Source organism: Hydractinia symbiolongicarpus, chromosome 11 (assembly GCF_029227915.1).
Source record: "Hydractinia symbiolongicarpus strain clone_291-10 chromosome 11, HSymV2.1, whole genome shotgun sequence".
In the NCBI taxonomy this organism is placed as follows: domain Eukaryota; kingdom Metazoa; phylum Cnidaria; class Hydrozoa; order Anthoathecata; family Hydractiniidae; genus Hydractinia; species Hydractinia symbiolongicarpus.
Genome location: NC_079885.1, coordinates 16,988,277 through 17,010,536, shown reverse-complemented (window position 1 = coordinate 17,010,536; position 22,260 = coordinate 16,988,277). Strand labels below are relative to the sequence as shown.

At 32.7% G+C, this 22,260-nt stretch overlaps 1 protein-coding gene across 1 annotated transcript in view; it reads left to right on the top strand.

Annotated features, from left to right (window-relative positions):
• The first annotated feature begins 1,629 nt into the window (after nucleotides 1-1,629).
• Nucleotides 1,630-22,260, top strand: part of LOC130613875 (acireductone dioxygenase-like) — a 30,644-nt gene continuing 10,013 nt past the window's right edge. The window contains exon 1 of the mRNA XM_057435230.1: nucleotides 1,630-1,821. The gene's annotated coding sequence lies outside the window, so the exon portion shown is untranslated. The remainder of the gene's footprint in view (nucleotides 1,822-22,260) is intronic.

Sequence of the window (22,260 nt, the reverse complement as noted above, 5' to 3'; positions counted from 1 at the left end):
ATATATACAATTTGCGACTTTGTATGCGGTCTCTTAGAGATTGGTCTATCTCTCTGTACTTCGTAATAACATTGATGAGATCAGCGCCCCACTTTTGTTTACTTCGTTGTTAGCCAGTGGAACTTTGACAAACTAAGTTTATGTTTCCTGGACACAGAACAACCAAGAATTGCACAGTTTTCTCCCGGCATATTGAGAAAAAACTTCAAAAACCAAGCGGAAAGTTCAAAACATAGGTAACACCCTTCTCGCAAGGCAGCCATTTTGAAGTATCGTGTAGGGTCGGAGATCTCGGCTCGAAAAATTAGCATATGAAAGAGTATGAACAATGAGCCATTGTTTGATGCCAGACTATCTTTCTTTCTTATGACTATGGTGAAAGCAAAGCAAAACAATTTCTTTACCTGTTTTCGCATGTCAAATTCTTGGAAATTATTTTTTTTACGAGGATGTTTTTCTTCTAGATTTTAGCTTGTCTTTTACATCGCTCGAACCTCGAGATAAATTTTAATCACTCCGAGAAGACGAAGAAGTGAATGAATCTTTCATCGTCTTACAATCCTGTTGAGGCTATGTACGCCGTGTGACGTCACAAATCAACAAAAAATATGTGCGAACCAAATTGGCTTTTGGGAGCAAAAATTTGAACACCAAAACATTTTGCCATGTAAGAATATGTAATATGTAAGAATGTTTTAATTATAAAACATTCTTCTTATTATTATTTCGTTTTCTCCTTTATAACGATGGAGAATATTAAGTGGAGATTTCTGTTCTTTTTTTATAAAGTTAGACTCATTTGTTTAAAAAATAGCCGTACTGTTTTTTTCTGTTCGTGTTTAAAAAGTTTCCACTACTTTCGAATATGGCGACAAGATTTTTTATGTCCAGGAAACGTAATTTTTATATTCATGTAACCAAAACCGCATTTTAATAGCGTCAGCGCAAAAAAGTTCAAAGTTCATTTAGCCATAGGTTCCTTTGGCATACCCATGTATGATAACAAAGCATGGCGCTTCCACAAAAAACTTTTGGATTTTGAGAAATATAAAACAGGGACAAGGTGTTCTCAATTTAAGAGATATGTTGTGCAGTTTAATATTACTTCGAGTTTTTATTTGTTAAAAAATGTGACGTTTAAATTATTCAGCACTATTCAGTTACCTGACAAAAAAGAGAATAAAAGTTGTCCATGATGTCTAAACGCAATCATGTGCCAAGATTCCTTTGTCGCCAAAACATAATTAATAATGGCTAATCACATTTGTGTTGACATCTTCGCTTCATCAAAATAAACGTGACTGTTTACAACAGTTCGGTCAGTTTGTCTCATCGCGAATGTCTCAACAGTAACCCTTCTCGTCACGTTCGCAATACAACCCTTCGAGTATAAGCTAACAGCTCGGCTCGCCAAGATTTCTTTCGTGAATTTGATTCGTGATTAAAAACTACCTGCCACGAAATCTATCCCGCTGAAGTTGTCTGCGCTAACAAAACATTCTCTCTCCGGATACAAAAAAGCTGCCACGGAAAATAGTGGGAGTCTATATGAAGGAGACGTGACAACGCAGCCTCAAATGATCAATAAGTATTAAATAATTAATTACTTTCGTCACATAACCGTATTATTTAATCTTACTGACGTTTATAAGAGCACGTTAAGAAAATTGTTTTTTTCACATAGCTCGTGTGTGCACATTTTAACATCTCAAAAAGAAGCTGCTAAACGTTTCGACAGAGTTAAAGCTTGAGAAAGATTTGAACTTGCTTTCTGGAAGATATTAATCGTATAATATTTATTTTAGTTCACGACTCAGGCAGGTGAGTTAATGAGATTTGTTTATTAAATTTTAGGACAGTAATTTCCATCAAGTTGATATAAATGTGTGAAGCATCTTTGATCCTGCAATAGGACCACGGTGTTGGAAATTCGTTTCTTATATCAAATCTACGCTTTTACCATTCTTTTGTTCCCAGTGCTCTAAATGTGTTTTTGCATTTGAAAGTGAACCTCGTTTATGTCAAACAGCTCTGGGGGGATGGTGATTCCAAATTGTTTACAACTGTGTGACTCCATATTGTTCATAACTGTGTAATATCTTATTGTTCACGGCAGTGTGATACTATATTGTTCACAACTGTGTGATAGCATACTATTTATTGCTGTGTGATTCATATTGTTCACGGCAATGTAAAACCATAGTGTTCACGTGATCTGTGGCGAGCATTGGAAATTTAAAACGGCATCATGCCGTAAACAAACAGCGAGGCAGGAAGGATAGGACAAAATCAATGACAGACCTTTATCTAATTATGAATCACACTCGTTCCCAGGGTTTTTTGCCTTTTTGATATTAGAGAAACGGCGAAAAAAACCCTGGTATAGTTGAGCGTTTTTTCCAATATATGGCCAGATTTTGCGAACATATCATACGTTAATTTATGCGACTAACAATGGCGGAACTTTAGCGACCACAAATTTTATGTCCCAGCAACAGAAAACGTATTAACATATTGTATTGTCTCTTGAGTAAAATATACAAGAAAAGTTATCTTGGTAACTATAGTAAGCGTCTTTAAAGTTTGTAAAAAAGGTTCTGCTGTTTTGTTAACAGGTTACATAATACTGTGATATAGTTTAGCTAGATTCCTGAATAGAAATTTTGTTTGCGGAACTTAGAGACATTTTTTTTATAAAAAGAACCGGTTTTTTTACTTGAGCATTTATTTCCTTATCAAATTTAACTTGATTTCATTTTAAGAACAATAGGCATGCTCGCACATTTGTGTAGGTAAAAAAGCAGGACTCGCACGGGGAAAAATGGTTATTAATGCAGATTAAAGATTTTTTTGGGTAGCATAAGATCCAAGGGGAACTGGAATTAAATGTTAACTATATTCTTCTAATTCTTCCTAAAAGATTTCAAGCAAATATTTGTTTTTTGGATGTATTTCTTTGATTATTGTGGTCTGTTGTTCATATTTTCTGCCTGCAGAAATGCTTGCGCATGTGCAAAAAACCGCAAACTTTTTAACTTTTGTAAACATTGGCAAGTCATCTATAGGTTGAAATTTTCCTAATTTTTTTTATATATTTTTCCTCTATTTTCTTTGTTTTGGGGCATTTATTTTTATTAAAGAAAAAATATTTAGTAACTGTAAATTTAAATATCAAAGACTCCAAAAATTGGATTTTAACACGCTGAGGCTAAGGATTTTTTTGAAGCTCATTATCTGATAAAAAATTTTCTTATAAATAAAAACATGCATAGTTCATTGTTAGATTTTAAATCCAGTTTATGGGAAAACATTCATTTTTGTGGTGTTCTGAATCCAATGGAAAAAACAAGGAAGTGAAGAGAAAGGCAGAATAATTTCTGGATTTATGTAGACAGCTTCAGATTAAAAAGTTGCCTTAGACATTCTGAGATTCTGTTTGCAAAAGAGCCGAACCATTAAGGGATATATTAGAGTCTGCTAAATTACGTGCTCGACGTGCTTACGTGCTTAACGTGCTTTACGTGCTTTACGTGCTTACGTGCTTTACGTGCTTTTCAAAACCAATAAACTGACGTAAATAATAAAAATCTCTATTTTTATGATATAGTTCATAGTATAGTTTTATATGCGTAATATAATTAAATATAATTAAAAATAAACAGAAGTCACTACACCCTTTGTCGGAAGAAATGTTTTCAAAATTTGACTCCACTCTCACTATTCATACAAGAACAAAACAAACAAGAAGTCCTGCGGCTTGAAGATTTCCGCCTTAAGCAAACATGTTGGAAAGCAATTATATGCGTTGCGATCGAGGACAGTATTAATTTAAAACTTTAAAATGCAAAAAAAAATAAAGGAGGTTAAAAACACGAAGAAAAAAGTTGTTTGAAGTCGTCTGTAAAGATTTTATGTTCCATAGGTTGTTTTTTTCAAATCAGAGAGAGAGTTTAAGCCTGATTGCATCGTGATCACTGAAAAAGACAGTTTTAACGAAGGTCTTGACATTAAAAGTATTTAAAACATTCCCACGGATATAGACATGGTCAATAATGGAACCTGGTATATGAGTTGGCGAGGTTACGACTTGTTTATATCCAGTAAGAAAACCAAGGAAATAGTTTTCATCGCTAAATGCATTCACATTAAAATCTCCGAGTATAATATCAACAGTTTCATTTCCCAAAAAATGTTGAATAAGCTATAATCTCTATTGAGGGAATTTTTACGATATAGAAGCAAAACATGAATAGCGTTTTCGTGAAACGTTCTTTTTGTCATTCTAAAAAGTATTTCACCTGGAATTTTTACAATATCAGACAATTCTATAGTTTTATTATGACCAACTAAAAGACTAGAAAATTTGTCCACATTGTTGTTTGGAATTAGAGTAAAGTAATCTAGTTTTGAGTCGCAATGTGAGTTCCATGGTATCTGAATTTCCGTTAGGCATAATAAATCACTTTCCATGAAAACGCGATCGGACTTAATATCGTTTTTATGCTTGGATCTTGTATTAAGCAAAGTGACCATAATAGGATTTTCGCTAATTACACCAGTTTCTTTTTGTGTCAATTTTGAGAGTTCTCGCATGTAGTTGTATTGCTCTGTTGCTCGTGTGTGTGACTTAATGGTTGACTTAGCAAATGTACCCATTAGGTATAAACCGTCTAAACTTGTGACTCGACTTAATGCAACATAGATTTGTCCTGAGTGAAAGGCTCGTTGTTTTAATAAATCAAAACAGACAACAATTTTATCAAACGTTTTTCCTTAAACCTTGTGAAAAGTGCAGGCCCATGACAGCATTAGTGGGAATTGCAGCCGTTTCATGGAAGGTGAAGATGGATTATGTTTGTTAAATTTGATTTCTTTCTCTACTCTATTAATTGGAACAACATTTTCTTGAATAGCATATGGAAGTCCAGTATATATGTCTTCCATTTTCAAATATATTCTTGTTACATTTCCTGAGCTATCGGTTTTCAACCGATGAACAGTACCTATCTGTCCGTTAATGAGTTTATCAGATACATCAATATTTGACGTCAACATGACTTTTGCCTGAAGTTTTAACAAAAGGTTTCGCGCAAGTCCACCTGTTTCCATTTGAGTGCGAGAATTAAGATTTTGGACTAATTGCACGGGTATATTTTCTGGAATTTTGTCAATAGCTTCGATATTTAATTCGTCCGTTGTTATGCTATTAGGAATTTTTTTGTTATGCTTAGAGGCGGGTTAATTTTCAGCAAATATATGAATTGCATTTTGGGGGTAATGTGGGTCATTTGGTGAAATAAATTTAGATTTTAGTAAATCTTCGTGTCGCGTTTCTAATTTTCCCACTCTGATATTGTTTAATAATTCAATCAAATGTTGATCATCACGCTATCTCATAACTTCCGTTAGTTCAGCAATCTTAAAATGCTTCCAGCAATGTGAAAGATTTAATAATGCATCTTTGTATTCTGCGTAAACTGCCCTTGCTTAAATTGGTGGAAGTTGGTAGAAATCGCCACATGCTATATAACAGATATTCCTGCAAATGGAATGTCATCTGCGCATCCAAATATTTCGGTTAGCCGTTGATGAATATATAAAAGTAGCTTGTTTGAAACCATTGAGATTTCATCTATTAGAATAACGCTTAGTTCTGAATTGTTTCGCAGCATACATTTCTTTTTATCACTTAACCTAGAAATGTTTTTAGTGAAACTTCTATCCGCTGGTATACCTAAGGCTGAATGTATTGTATTTTCCTCTATATTAATTGGCAGCAACACCGGTTGGTGCTAAAATGAGAATTTTATCCTTTTCTAAGTTTCCTGCACGATAGGAAAGTGTTTTATTTAGCATGTCAGAAATTGTTGTTATTAAATGGGACTTTCCACAACCTGCACTTCCTGTTAATAAAATGTGAATTGGCTTAATTTTAAGGTGTGCGTTACATGCTAAACCTTTTACGTAAGTTCTAACCCAATCATTTACCACTTTAAAAATATGCCTTTGTGTTTTATTTAATGTTCAAATCTTTTCATGGAGTTCGTCGTCGGAAATTCCAGGCTCAGTAATAGATGTGTCATGGCTATATTACAAATCTCATCAGAAACATCGTCGTTTTCTGTTCGGCGAAAGAATCAAGATTATTTACACGTGCGTGAAAATTTATCATTACTTCTTCAACAAGTTCACCAAATGGTTCTCATATTCTTTTATTTGTATTTATAATTTCTAATACACCGTTTTCCAATAATTTCTCTGTGTAAGTACCCGAGTTTTCACTTAACAATTCTGCTTCCTAGCGAAAAGGATAAAACATAAAGAGCAAATGATGTGCATACCCTTCTGGATTTTTCCCTCGACTAGGCACATGGTACCTTAGAATGCATTTTTCTTTTCGTTAAAGACAATATTTCTTTTGAGGACATAAGAGGTAGATTTTTCGGATAAGGAGATTCCATGTGAGTATCAGCTATTATTTCAAGTACTTCTGGTTAGCTGTCATTTTTATCTTCTGGTTTCGGTTTTATTTTCATAGAGTAGCTTGACAAGAACTCAGCATAACACATTTGTTCCAACATGGGGTATCTGCCTTTTTTAAATTCTAAATTTGGTCTATCCATGGATCTATCCAACATATTTCGTTTAAAAATATCCATACTGTCTGGTGGTAAGCTTAAGATTTCTTCTTCATTACGACATACCCTGTATCGCTTCTCAGGAATGTTACTATTTGCAAAAACTACAGCTGGAAATGTCTTTCGTAACCATATTTTTGGCATTATAATAGCTACTGCTTTTTGAACTGACATTTCGCGATGATTTCGATACGCATCATCATACGCATTTGCAATTGACTTCATCTGTTCAAATAAAGAATCACCAGTTTCTAGTGCTTGCGATGCAGCTTTTTTCATTGCCTCTGAAGATTCATTTTCAACTTTCGACAAAAAAGCACACATGTAAAAAACTGATTTATAATAATCAAGAACAGGTTGAATGTCTATGTTAGCTTCCCATGCCTTCAAACCCTCAGCAAATAAATTATTGATAAAACAAGAATCTGAAAGCCTTCGGAAGTGAATTTGAAATCCAGTATCAGGTGAGATGCTTAGTGCGTTTTCATATTCTTTCTTTGTTATGGCTAAACTTTGAAGGATTTGTTCAATTGTACCTGGTTGGTTATAATTCGTTTCATCTGGATGAAGAATATTGTTGAATCTTGGATTCAAATTTGATCTATGTAAGTTTTTACTTTCTCTAGTATAGCCTTTCTTTCTTTTAATCGTGTTTCTATTTCTTTCTTTGAGATAAAGGCTCAGCAACAATTGTACGGTCTGTAAAAAACTTGCCGAAAGAGTATCGACAATTCTTGTTTTTATATTTACGACAAGATTTAGAATGAGGATATGTTTGATATGTCGAAGCTATTTTGGAGATCTGGGTTGCTGTCTTTATTAGGAAGCTGACATTTAACTATGTTATCCACAAAGGCAATATTTTCTTTTTTGTTATCGCTACGTAAAATTGGTGCATTGACAACCCATAATAAAGAGTGGATGTGTGGGCTACCTCTAACCTGAAATTCAACTCTTGAAATTGGAGTTGAAAGCGAACCTGCTTGTGTATGTGATGGGGGTTTCATTGGTAATATTCAAGCATTTACAAGTAGAAAAAGAATGAAGATATTTCACCAAAACGACATGCACCATATATCGTGAAAAGAATAAGGGGAAGGGCGTGTCAATGGCTCACTCAGGATTTGAAAAAACCTATTACTGATCGAGACCATGTATTGAAAAAAGCGAAAAAATACAAAAAGGAAGAAGACTAGATATTATACAAAAAACTTCGTAATACCGCCAACTACAAAGTAAAATCTGCAAGAAGTTCTTATCACTAAAAACTTTTTCAGGAACATGCTGGTGATTCGAAGGGATTTTGAAAATGCATAAGGAGTATTTTTCCAACAAAAGTAGCAATTAGTCCAGCTGATACATCTTTTGCTCACAAATGTAGCAAGTATTTCGCAACAGCGGTTGATATTATGAAGAAAAATGCAATTTTACTAACAAACTTTGTTTGGAAACCCCAACAGAAATATCGAAGACGCACTGAAAAGGTATTTCGTTTCCAGTACGTTTCCAACGTATTTGTTTTAAACCAATTAAAATCTTTCAAAAGGAAAAAAGCCGTTGGTTTAGATGAATTTCCACCTGGATTATATCAACATATATCTCAACCGATATGTTTTATACTCAACTTATCAATACGTACTAGCACTGTCCCAACAATCTGCGAAATTGCACGTGTAGTTCCTCTTCACAAGAAAGGTGCGACTAGTGATCCAGCAAATTTATCGCCCAATTTCCATTTTACTGGTACTATCGAAAGTGTTAGAAAAAGCTATTCATATTCAATTACTTGAGTTTTTAGAAAACGAAAAACTGTTGACCGATTGCCAGTTTGGATATCGGTGTAACAAATCGACCAATATGGCAACAACTGTATTGTTGGATGACATTCGAAAGAAAGTAAACAGTGGACTACTAGTGGGAGCAGCTTTCATAGACTTATCGAAGACGTTTGATACGCTGAGCAATGGAACATTATTGAATAAACTGCAGACGTATGGTGTAACAGGAGTAGAATTGAAATGGTTTATGGATTATTTGTTTGCTAGAAGTCAATACGTTCAGATGCAAAATCAAACATCTAATAATGAATCGTGTTTCACAGATGTCCCACAGGATCGATGTTGGGGCCGCTGCTTTTTGTTGTATTTTTCAATGATTGTGTCGACCATCTTTCATTTACAAAAACTGTAATGTATGCCGATGACACCGTCACTTATTGTGCGGAAAAGAATTCACAGTCAATCGAAACAACACTGACAGAAGAGTTTGAAAGAGTTGCTAAATATCTTGATGAAAATGAATTGGTTATTAACATGAACGTTGGAAAAACAGAGGTAATGCTTTTTGGAACGTCGTAGAGAATCGCAGCTCAACCGCATCCTCTCCGAGTATGGAACAGAAATAAAATTGTTAATAACACCAACTCTTACACTTACCTTGGACACGTTCACGATAAAAGTTTGACGCTGAATGATGACTTGATGCATCGTACAAAAAATGTTCAAATCGCATTAATTTAATGGTCAAACTTCGACCTTATTTCACCAAGGTTGCAGCTATGCGAATTTACTTATCTACGATTCTTCCAATACTGACGTATACGAACATGGTAAAGCTGCATCTCACGAGAACACAATCGTCCAAACTGGGATCATTGGAACAACATGCAAAGCAGATTATCAGAAAAGAACTGCCGTCCACCGAAAACATCGTCAAGTAGAAAACAATAATTTTTGTACGAAAGTGCTTAAATGGTGACGTTTGTCCAAACTTTCAAGGTTATTTCGAAATTCAGAGTCACACAACAAATACACGGAATAACCAGAACTTAATAAAACTTCCAAAATGTAAGCTTGAGTTTGGAAAAAAGTATTTTTACTATATGGGAGCAAAATTTATAATGATCTGTCAATCAAGGTTAGAGGCGAAAGTGATGCCAATATTTTTTATGAATATTTAAATAAACTATTTATTTAGGTTTTTCAAATAAGCTTGCAATTCGATTTTATTTTTTTTTACTTCATATTTTCAGTTTTTCAATGTTTGAGATTTTTGAGTTTCAATTTTCTGTGCTGTCCTTTTAGCTCTTTTGAGTTTTTCTACAACTTTGTCACATTTTTGTCTTTTGTCCTTGTGTCTAACGCACGCACATACACTTATAAAGGAAGAAGAAGAAGAAGAAGAAGAAGAAGAAGAAGAAGAAGAAGAAGAAGAAGAAGAAGAAGAAGAAGAAGAAGAAGAAGAAGAAGAAGAAGAAGAAGAAGAAGAAGAAGAAGAAGAAGAAGAAGAAGAAGAAGAAGAAGAAGAAGAAGAAGAAGAAGAAGAAGAAGAAGAAGAAGAAGAAGAAGAAGAAGAAGAAGAAGAAGAAGAAGAAGAAGAAGAAGAAGAAGAAGAAGAAGAAGAAGAAGAAGAAGAAGAAGAAGAAGAAGAAGAAGAAGAAGAAGAAGAAGAAGAAGAAGAAGAAGAAGAAGAAGAAGAAGAAGAAGAAGAAGAAGAAGAAGAAGAAGAAGAAGAAGAAGAAGAAGAAGAAGAAGAAGAAGAAGAAGAAGAAGAAGAAGAATTACCTAACGGTCCGTTGACAACTATGGTTTTAAAAAACGTCTCAACTCTGTATTGGAAATGTCTTGCTAGAAGAACTGGATTACTGTTAAGAATCTCTGTTCTTTAGTAATAATTTAAATTTTAGATTTCTTCTTCAGATATGTCATTACCTTTTAATTTAGTAATGATTTTAACCAGTTCGTTTCATCTTAAGTCTGAACAAAGTAATAAAAGTAATAAAAAGTAATAAAAAATAAAAAATGTTGGAAGTCCTAGCTGTTTTACCATAACCAAAACTTCAAAGAGAAATCGTTTCCAATATGCAGGAGTTCCTTTCAACGTGTTTATAAACGTGAAAGCGTCGTCACCGGCTATAAATGATTTAACTCTTTCTTTAAAATTCGTAGACATCATTCCAGCTGTAAGACCATCCGCTTTAATTTTTTGCATAGCGATTTTTATGCGACTATTTAAATTAAGATGTTGAGTCACTGCATGAGCACAGAATAGTATCAGAGAATAGTATCAGAGGCAAACTTCTGTCTATAATTCAGTAATCTTTGGTTGAAATACTTGGTCGGGGAAAGTGGTACTTTCCTATTGGAAATAAATAGGGGTGGGAAAGTTCTTCACGGGTTTTCATTCTCTTCTTCGCTATTGTCCAGGTAATCTTTATTCTTGTTATTGACATCACCGATATTATTATGTGTTGTCGATTTTATTGCAAAATCAACGTTCATTTCATTTTCACTTTCTCCAGTTTCATGTTCTGATGTTAAATTAATCCAGGAAGATGGTATGTTTGTAAGATTAATTTCAATATTTGAATAAAGAGGGTTAACGAGTTTCAGATAACAAAGAACTTCCCGAATAACATCTGGCCTTACCGATTCTAAATAAACGTTAGATTTGAAATTCAGTTTTTTCTTTAACGCAACTTGCACTACACCATTATTATTATTATCCTTTCCCTCTTGGTAAAACATTGCTTTTTTCATCGGCTTTTATTGGAACATTACATATTGCACCTTTTATTTTAGGACACTGACCTTTAGGCATTATTGCAATTCGTTTAAATAAAATTCTTTTAGATATAATAATTTTTTCTAATCGTCGTAATGTGCTCATTGATTCTGGGAGATCAAACATTTGGAGATTATGAGATACAGCCTGGGAAGAAATTTTTCCTTTTGTAAGTTTTGAATGGCATGTTGCACATATGTGTTCTTTGCCATCAAAACTTTGTACTCTGAAGCGAAAATGCTCTTCTAAAATGGCAGGATAATCGACGTGGCGAAAAAAATTAATTGACCGCTTATATAAAGAACAATTACATATGAAACATACATATAAAATAGCCCCAATGCATTTTTCAATTGGTTTATTTTTTAATCAGAATCAGGCAGATTGTTAACACGCTTACGTTTTTTTGCGTTACCTTCCCCTGCATGGCGTTTCTTTGCAGTTTTTTGTGCCTGTTGCTGAGTTTCCCGATATTTACCTACTGACTCCCTTTGCTTCGTTTGGCCCTGTTCCGTTTTTTTGTATTTACTTTTCGACTCTCTTAGCTTGGATCGACCATTTACTGTATTTTGATATTTGCCTATTGACTCTTTTATCTTAGCGTGTCCCTTTTCTGTTTTCTGATATTTGCCTATTGACCTTTTTACTTTAGCTTGACCCTGTTCCGTTTTCCGATATTTGCTTATCGACTTGCTCAACTTAGCTTGGCAGCGTTCCGTTTTCTGATATTTGCCTATTGGATTTTTTTGTTTCACTCGGCCTCTCTCGGATTGACGGTACTTGCTGTTTTGTTCTAGTTTTCTTTTTCTGCGAATGTTAAGCATAATGTTACCAGATATCTGTTCAGTTGTGAGTATTTTGAAATATTGAGTTTCAAGACACATTGCTTCGCCAGGGGCGACGTATATTTCGCGTATGTAGTTTTCAACATGTTGCAATGAATCAAATTTTAAAACGACTGACGTACCCTGTTCTGTTATTTGTCCTAAACTAGTTCGGCTATGAGGATCAAATAAATAAATTTGTGGGTGGTCCCAAACTATAGCAAAACTAAGGCCGCTAATAATGCCCAGCATTCCTTGCCCTTTATCGGATTCAGATGAATTATGAAAAGTGCGTAATGAAGTGCTATCGTCTGAATTAATATGAGAAACATTTTATAAACTTTGTATTGTATGACCTCATTTTTAAGAACCAAACTATTTGGGAGCTCACTTGCGCTTAAGTACTGGTTTGTGTATCCTAGGTTTGTGTACCACTTTGTTCCTTCGGAAAGGATATGATCAAGACTACCTGGATTCCAAAAAGAAACTTTTTTAAAAGCCGACCAAACGATCGCAAACAGGGAATTACACATATATTGTGTACCAGTAAGGCCCCGGATTAGTTTCAACATCACCAGAAAGTAAAAGTACCATACGGCGACAGCTTTTTATATGCGGGGTTCGTAGCGTGTGATCGAGAAAAAAAAGTCTTAAAAGATAGAGAAACCTCTGTCATTTTGCAATCTCACCAATAAATTCACTGATAAGTTCACTATTAAGTTCACTATTAAGTTCACCAATAATTTCGCTATTAAGTTCACCGATAAGTAAATTCAAGTTCAAGGTTCAGTAAGTTCAATTAATTCTGAATATCTGAATGTTCTGAATAACTAGCTTTTATACTCTGTCGAGTTTCTTCTCTTTTATACTCTGCCGAGAGTGACGGTTGTCGAACCTAAAAAAAAAGAAATTCATTGTAATTTTTTTTTTCATTAGCACGGTATAAAAATTAACAAACTTATGTCTGCTAAGATACCAATACCTCAGAAAATCAAGTTAAAAAGTATGTGACGCTAATTTTAATTGAAACATGCACTTAAAGCAGCTTACCTCCCACTCCTAAATAAATTATAACCTAAAAATCGTTTATAAAATACTAGCTGTTAACCTGTTGTAATCGACAAGTTTGCTAGATTAGCTGGAACAGACCCAAACGTATAGTTAAGAAAATCACGCATAAAATCAAAGAAGATAACAATGCAGCGTTTTCGAATTTAAGAATCGAATATATTTCAAGCGGCAACGTAAAGGCCGTTTCACATTACAGCAATATATAGAAAAATATTGACAGCAATATATTTATGAATAATGATATCAATTGAAAATTATTGAATTCATTATATTGGAAAATATTTCGAATTATTGCAAATTGTCTCTTTAAATGTCTCTTTAAATGTCCATTTAAGTCTTCATGCTGTGCATCTACTTTTGTACTTCACTCTCGCTACAATTTAGCTCGGCTGCAATCGCTACAAGTGCCAGTTGTTTTTTGTTTTTGTCCATATATCCTGGGCAACTAACTTTGTATAGAACTTCGTGTTGTGACCACAAATTTATCAAATGTTCAGTTTCACCACTACTCCAAACTTTCTCATGTTTCAAGCCTTTTCTTCCTCGCTTCTGAGGTTTCGCAGAAGTTTCATCTTCTGGATTTTGAAATACGGGGCTGGGTGAAGGTTGAAGTTGCTGTGGCACGCTCTGACCGAATATTTGTGTGTTTTGGCTCCAGATTGACGAGGTTGGTTTTGGTGAGCTCTGAGTGAAGACATGTGCGGCATGTTGCTGTTGCGTCGTAGCTTGAGGAAATAGTATTTGATCATTCGTAGCAAAATCGTGTGGCTGACTTTCAAAATAATAAATGTTATTTTGCTCCATCTTTTATCTTCGATCGTATGTTTCATTTACTGTTTATTTCAGACAGACAAATTTCGAATACTTTGCTGATTCGATTTTTCTATTGTTCGGAGAACAATTGAGTCTTCTCACAACAAAAGAATTTCCCTTGCAATATTTTTTAATTCAAACCGTGTTTGAATTAAAAAGTCTTGACAAGTATTGAAAGCGATTGCGTAATGTTTTTTCGAACGTGTCTCAAAAGTTGGTTTCACATTATGTCAATTAATTGAGGCAATATTTTTCAATAGTTATCAATAATTTCCAATATATTGGATTCAATATATTTCTGTAATGTGAAACGGCCTTAACAGATGTAAACATTGATTTAAGTTTAGCTTTTAGGTTTTAGGTTTTTTATAACGACATAACACTCAATCACACAGTCTGTAGTGTTAAAATCAGTAACAACAGAAAAATTACTTTTTACAGTTTATGTAATTTCTTTTCTAGGATATACATGCCTCGATGTTCTGAACTTCTTTGACAAATGCTATGCCTATGCTCATTTTTCTCAATATGTTCTTGACATGATTATGGCCTGAAAACATTTAATGCCTTAATAAAATAAAGCAAGTTACTATAGCTAGCTAATAGAAATTCTACTAAATGTAACGGCCTATTGCTTGGACAAAAAAATTTCAGTTCGTTTGATATACAATAAAAAAAGTAAACTTTTAATCAATTTTGTGCGTCATACAAATGTTCATATTTAAAACAAACTATTAAGCCTAGACATATTTTTAGGATATTCTAAACTTCTAACCCATTTTTCAGAGTATGTACTCACAAAATAAGTGCTTAAAGAAAATAGTTTCCGACTCAAGACACAACAACAAACTTAATATTTAAGGAGAATTTAGCTCTGAAAGAAAAAGCTAGAAACTTGTTGTACACCCAAGTTCATTTCTCTACTAAATAATCTAAACAACGAACCTGTTTTTCTTTTACTTCTCTGTAGGTAGCTTGCTAGCGTTCTCTATAAATCTCCAATCAGTTTTTTACTTCGAATACTAAACTTCGTTTAATCCTAAAGAGAACGAATTGAAGATGCTTACAATTACCTGAAACATTTCCAATCAGTTCTCTTTGTGATTTAAATTATCGTACGTTAGAAACATCTCTAACTAACACCTTCGTTCGACAACAATACAACATTGTTGTTTTTTACATTTCAGATTCGAATTACATTCATAATCGAATCCGATAGAATTTCTATAAAAGGAAGCAACCTCGGTCCCAGAACACAAAAATGAAAAATATAGAAAAACAATTATAAGCTTTAATCTAACCTTATGATGAGTAAACATTGTTGGAAATAACTTTTTTCCAGGATAACTTTGAAAAACAGTCAACCTTCTTCGCTGCGCTTTTCTTTTTTAGTTGATAAACAACTTGTTTCCGTTAGATACGGTGTGCACATTAATCCGGGGGTAAAATTAAATTATTCTATCTATAACAACCAACGGGGCTTTTAAAACAAGAAACAAAACAAATGGAAACATTTAAAAATAAGAATAAAAATTTAGTGTTGATAAAATAAAAAAATAAGTTTTATGTTTTAAAATAACGAAAAAAAAGAATTAAAAGTTTAAATAGTCTCCCCTGATTTGCCCTTTTTTAACTTGGTAAATTTTAGCGTAACGCCACGTCGTAAAAAAAGTGACCCGTACTTTGCGTGTCGTGGACTCACATGGTTACTCACACAAGCGTATTATTATATAGACTAGCGAGATAGCCCGTGGAAAAATCCACTGAGGCAGGATACAAATAAAAAAGAACCGTCAGCAACCAATCCACAAAAAATAAATTTATAAGCTTGTTTTTACGTTGCTTCTATTGTGTAGAGCTTAAAGCGGTGATCAAGAAAATGTATATAATCATGTGCTTTTGATGAACGGTTGAGGAGATTAAGGGTTTTAAATTTTTGCTGACGTCATCAAGCCAAAATCCCGTGGAAGAATTCACTGAATGTCTTCATGAAATGCATGTAAGGGATACCAAACAAAAACATACAGCATGGTAATGTGAATTTTTAAAACTTACAATCCAACCTCAGCCCTTTGTCTCTTTTTTATAACGGGACGGAAAAAAGAGAGAAAAAGTCCTGGGATCGAGATTGCTCACCAGTCTGCATTAATTTATATTTATACCCGTTGAAACCAGAACGTTGATATAAGCAGGTGCAACAAAAAATAAAATAAATTAAAAATGCAAAATGTCCAACAAAATCAAAGGCGTCTAACAAAATCTGCTATAATGTATACTTTCTTTTTGCCATGCCAGAAGTACACCAGGGAAAAAAGTATATCAGACATTTAAAAAATTCAACATAGTTTACCAAGTTATACAAAAAACGTTATTACAAAATTTTCACACTGTACAGTTTGTAACACGTCATACCAAAATCAGAAAATCAGTCTATTGCATACAACAACCCTTTCAAAGTTTTACAAAAAATATAAGAAATTAACAGTTTATCTGAATTTCCGTGGAAGAATCCACTGAAACTCCCATTGACTAAAAGAAATTGAACACAGTAATTTAAATATTTAAAAGTTACAATTTGCATTATCTTATATATTAATTCCCTTGCGTGAGTAAAACTGTGAGTCCACGACACGGAAATCACGGGTCACTTTCTTATGACGTGGTTGTACGCTAAAATTTAACTAAAAAGATTAGGGATGTACTTCATAGAAATCGCACATAAGCTGTAAATATATAACCCGCTGCTAATAACGATATAAATATATATACCCTTATGCCAAAAAACTCTATGTTAGCATATATATATAGGTATCGCTACATATGAAACGGTATTAGATATTCACAAAGCATATGGACTGTTAAATGAAGTTCCCAGCATAAAACGGAAGTTGTGTTTACGAAAAAGATGGCTGTTCTTTTTGAGTATTCTCTACTCTTTCATTCAAAATAAATCTTTAAAAAAACATTTGAAGAAGAGCATGGTTTTATAAATTAATCATAGCAATGTTCTGTAAGGTTTTTTCATGTTTTATTTTCAGTTTTGATTATATTATTGTTGCCAGACATGTTTTATAGCTAGCATCATAAAAAGCCAACCACCACCAACAACTAGCTAGCTAGCTAGGAATATATATATATATATATGTAGCCATGTTCTTTATACCTAGCTAAGTCTGCAGTTTATATTTAAGTGACTAGCTATTAGCTGCTGTAGCTAGCTAATGCTAGCTTTAAACTAAAGTTTCCCAGTATATATATATTCCCACAAAACACATCAAACGTTATTAACCCTGAAAATTTTAAACATTTTCCTGGGTTTTTTTTGGTTTGCGAAGTTCTTTTCCTCCAAATATTCTGAAAATAAAGTTCAGAAATTACTTATTTTTAAAATGTAAATTTAATTTGTTTCAAATTGTGGGCAAAAACCTTAATCAGCATGCTAAAAGAACTGACTTTTCTTAATTTAGAATTACTAAACACAACCATTTTTTTACATTGGGTAAGGGCTAGATGCAATATGTCAAAAAAACTTTTTGTTGAATCAGAAGCACTCCCTACAACCATTCTTTTTTTTACACTTTGTGAAGCTTTTGTGAGGAAACAGTGTATGCAATATTATCGAAATAACTGATTTTTGTTGCAAACTGTTTTTCTTTGGCATTTTGGATTAAAATATTGTTTTAGAGGGCATATGCAGTAGATATATGTACTGAAATAGTTAAATTTTGCAAACTTTGATTTTGTCGTTACCTCTTATTTTTTACATTTTGATTAAACTTTTGTGGGAGACCGTCGGTATGCGAAGGACCAAAATAAGAGATTTTAGTATTATTTAGAATTTGTATTTTGTGTTGCAAAATTGGTGCAAAAATTGACATAAAATGAACTTATATACAGATTGATTGCTGTTGTTTAACATGACTCATTATGACTTATATATATATTTTATGAAAATTTGTGACAGAATACTATGTGAGATTTGAAATTTTGTTTACTTTATTGATGGTAAAACAGCATGCAAATTGCTAAAAGGACTTTATTAATTTTAGATTTAAACACCGTTATTTTGTTGGCATTTTGTCTAAAGTTTGGTGAGGAAGGACTGTATGCAATATATCAAATAATGTTTTATTGCATTATAATTTGTCCTTGCAAATCCCTTTTTTTACACCTTAGATAAAAAATTCTGTCAGAGGCACAATTTATTGTTTATTTTTCACATTGTGTGTCAACCTTTGGCAGGGTTTGCAATAAACTAACTGATTTTAACATATACAATGAGAGAGATTTGTGTTTGACATTGATCAGCTTTTTTGTATATATGTGGAGTTTTAAGTGATTTAAATTTTATGGGTGAGATGTATGTTGAAATGCTTTTGGAAACTTCTTTCCGAATAATTTTCGCATTTGTCAGATGGTCAGAGCAAGTAATTTTAGTAGATTTAGATTTTAAATGTCACATAAATACTGCAGTTGTTGAAAACCTTTAATTTTTTTGGTCATTTATATAATAATGCAGGTGTAAGATGCGCACTGCTGTATTGTTTGTTTTTTGATGGACATATATCTGCTACATAAATTAAATGGAATACAGTGGATTCTTCCACGGGAAACAGCTCAAAGTTAATAAAAAAGCCAACAAAATAACGGTGTTTAAATCTAAAATTAATAAAGTCCTTTTAGCAATTTGCATGCTGTTTTACCATCAATAAAGTAAACAAAATTTCAAATCTCACATAGTATTCAGTCACAAATTTTCATAAAATATATATATAAGTCATAATGAGTCATGTTAAACAACAGCAATCAATCTGTATATATATAAGTTTATTTTATGTCAATTTTTGCACCAATTTTGCAACACAAAATACAAATTCTAAATAATACTAAAATCTCTTATTTTGGTCCTTCGCATACCGACGGTCTCCCACAAAAGTTTAATCAAAATGTAAAAAATGAGAGGTAACGACAAAATCAAAGTTTGCAAAATTTAATTATTTCGGTACATATATCTACTGCATATGCCCTCTAAAACAATATTTTAATCCAAAATGCCTAAGAAAGACAGTTTGCAACAAAAATCAGTTATTTCGATAATATTGCATACACTCTTTCCTCACAAAAGCTTCACAAACTGTAAAAAAAAGAATGGTTGTAGGGAGTGCTTCTGATTCAACAAAAAAAGTTTTTTTGACATATTGCATCTAGCCCTTACCCATTAAATCTTACACAAAATTTCCAAAACTATATACGATTTAGAACACATCAAATTTAAATCGAGAAGGATCAGTCATTTCGATATATTGCACCGAGTCCTCCCCAGTAAGAATTTATACAAAATATAGAAAAACAAAGCTTGCAAGGTGTAAAATTGAATTCTTCTTCTGTGTATATATATATAGTCCTTTCTCGCAAAATTAACATAAAATGTCAAAAAGGTTCAGATATAACATCTAACACAACAAAAATCAGTTCTATCAGTATATGTCATGCCATTGTCTTCCACCAAATGTTCCCCTTAAAGTTTCACAGACACAGCCTGTAAATTAAAAACAACTAAGATCAGGTATTTTGGTCTATTTCATACCATTCTGTTCCAAATAACTTATAAAATGTAAAAATTGAGTGGTAAAACAGAAATTTGCAAAATTCCATTTTTTTATATGCATGTATATTATATGCCTTCTACAGCAATAAGTTAATTCAAAATGTCAAAAAGAAGAAAAAAATAGCTTACAAAGAGTATAAAATTGAAATCAACAAAGTAGCTCTTTTGGTGTATTAAATATAAGCCATACGCACAAAAGTTTACACTAAATGTAAGAAAATGGTTGTGTTTAGTAATTCTAAATTAAGAAAAGTCAGTTCTTTTAGCTAATGATTAAGGTTTTTGCCCACAAATTCTTACATGAAAATGTCAAAACCACAATTTGAAACAAATTAAATTTACATTTTAAAAATAAGTAATTTCTGAACTTTATTTTCAGAATATTTGGAGGAAAAGAACTTCGCAAACAAAAAAAAAACAGGAAAATGTTTAAAATCTTCAGGGTTAATAACGTTTGATGGGTTTTGTGGAAATATATATACTGGGAATCTTTAGTTTAAAGCTAGCATTAGCTAGCTACAGCAGCTAATAGCTAGTCACTTAAATATAAACTGGAGACTTAGCTAGGTATAAAGAACATGGCTACATATATATATATATATATATATATATTTCTAGCTAGCTAGCTAGTTGTTGGTGGTGGTTGGCTTTTTATGATGCTAGCTATAAAACATGTCTGGCAACAATAATATAATCAAAACTGAAAATAAAACATGAAAAAACCTTACAGAACATTGCTATGATTAATTTATAAAACCATGCTCTTCTTCAAATGTTTTTTTAAAGATTTATTTTGAATGAAAGAGTAGAGAATACTCAAAAAGAACAGCCATCTTTTTCGTAAACACAACTTCCGTTTTATGCTGGGAACTTCATTTAACAGTCCGTATGCTTTGTGAATATCTAATACCGTTTCATATGTAGCGATACCTATATATATATGCTAACATAGAGTTTTTTGGCATAAGGGTATATATATTTATATCGTTATTAGCAGCGGGTTATATATTTACAGCTTATGTGCGATTTCTATGAAGTACATCCCTAATCTTTTTAGTTAAATTTTAGCGTACAACCACGTCATAAGAAAGTGACCCGTGATTTCCGTGTCGTGGACTCACAGTTTTACTCACGCAAGGGAATTAATATATAAGATAAAAATGCAGAAAGTCTAACACAATCGAAGGTGTCTAACAACGGTTATGTAAAAAGCTAAATCTGCTAAAATTATATACTTGCCTCTACCATGCCAGAAGTACACCAGGGAAAATGGTATACAACACATAAGAAAAAATCGTTAAGTCACACAAAAAAGGTTATTGCAAAATTTCCACAACGTACAGTTTCTAATGCATCATACCAAATTAGCTATTTAGTCTATTGCATACAGCAACCCTCCCATTGCGCAAACGTTACGTCATGATAACAATGCAGTGTTTTCGAATTTAAGAATTGGATATATTTCAAACGGTAACGTAACAGATGTAAACATTGATTTAACTTTGTTTACATTAGGGTTTATTATAACGACATCAACCACTTCGTAGCGTTAAAACAGTAACAACGGAAAAATTACTTTTTACATTTTATATAAATTCTTCTCTACGATATACACTATATGTTTTTTTTTCGTTTCAGCCTTCATGTTCTTAACTTTTCCTAGTGTACTTACCCATTGCTTAAGATATATACGCAATAAAAAAACAAAATTCTAATTAAATGTGTGCATCATACAAATTTTTATATCAGAACAAACAATCAAGCTTAGACATATTGTTAGGATATTCTGACCCGTTATTTAAAGTATATAGTCTTACAAAAAAAAGTTCTTAACTTTCTTGACAAATACTATCCTCGTTATTCTTAATTATATTCTTAGCATGTCTATGTTCTAAAAATATATAATGCCTTAATAAAATAAAGCTTGCGGTTTGACATATTCTTAAGATATCTTTGACTGACCCTGAGTATATTCTTACAAAAAAAATATGTTCAGGCTAAGACAAAACATATCTAACTTCATATTTAAGGAAAAGTTCAGCTGAAGTGTGTAAACGGCTTAAAAACGTTATTCACCTAAATTCATTTCTCTACCAGATAATGTAAACAACACACCTGCTTTGCTTTCGCTTTCTCAGTAGTAGCTAGCGTTCTCTGGATAAAAGTCCAATCAGTTTCTTACTTCGATTACTAAGCTTAGCTTCATCCCAAAGAAAACAAATTGAAAATGTATAGCTAGCTACAATTGTCTGATACATTTCCAATCAGTTCTCTTTTTCACGTTATATCATCGTACGTTTTTCTTCTTTATAACAAATATTTCTGACAACAACATAAACTTTTTTTATTCTCGCCCGACAACAACAGTTTTGTTTTTTACATTTTACAATTCGAATTATCATTCGAATTCGATAGTTTTTTAAAGAAGAAAGCAACCTCGGTCCCAGAACACAAAAATGATAGAAGAAACAAATGAGCTTTAATCTAACCTCATGATGAGTAAACATTGTTTGAAATAACTTTTTTCAGGATTACTTTGAAAAAGAGAAAACCTTCGCTTCGGTTTTCATTTTTCAGTTGATAAACTTTGTTTCCGCGTGATACGGCGCGCACATGGTAAACCGGGGGTGAAATTAAATCATTCTATCTATAACGACCAACGGGGCTTTTAAAACAAAAAAACAAATAAAGACATTTAAAAATAAAATAAAAATTAGCTTTAATAAAATAAAGAAAAAGAGTT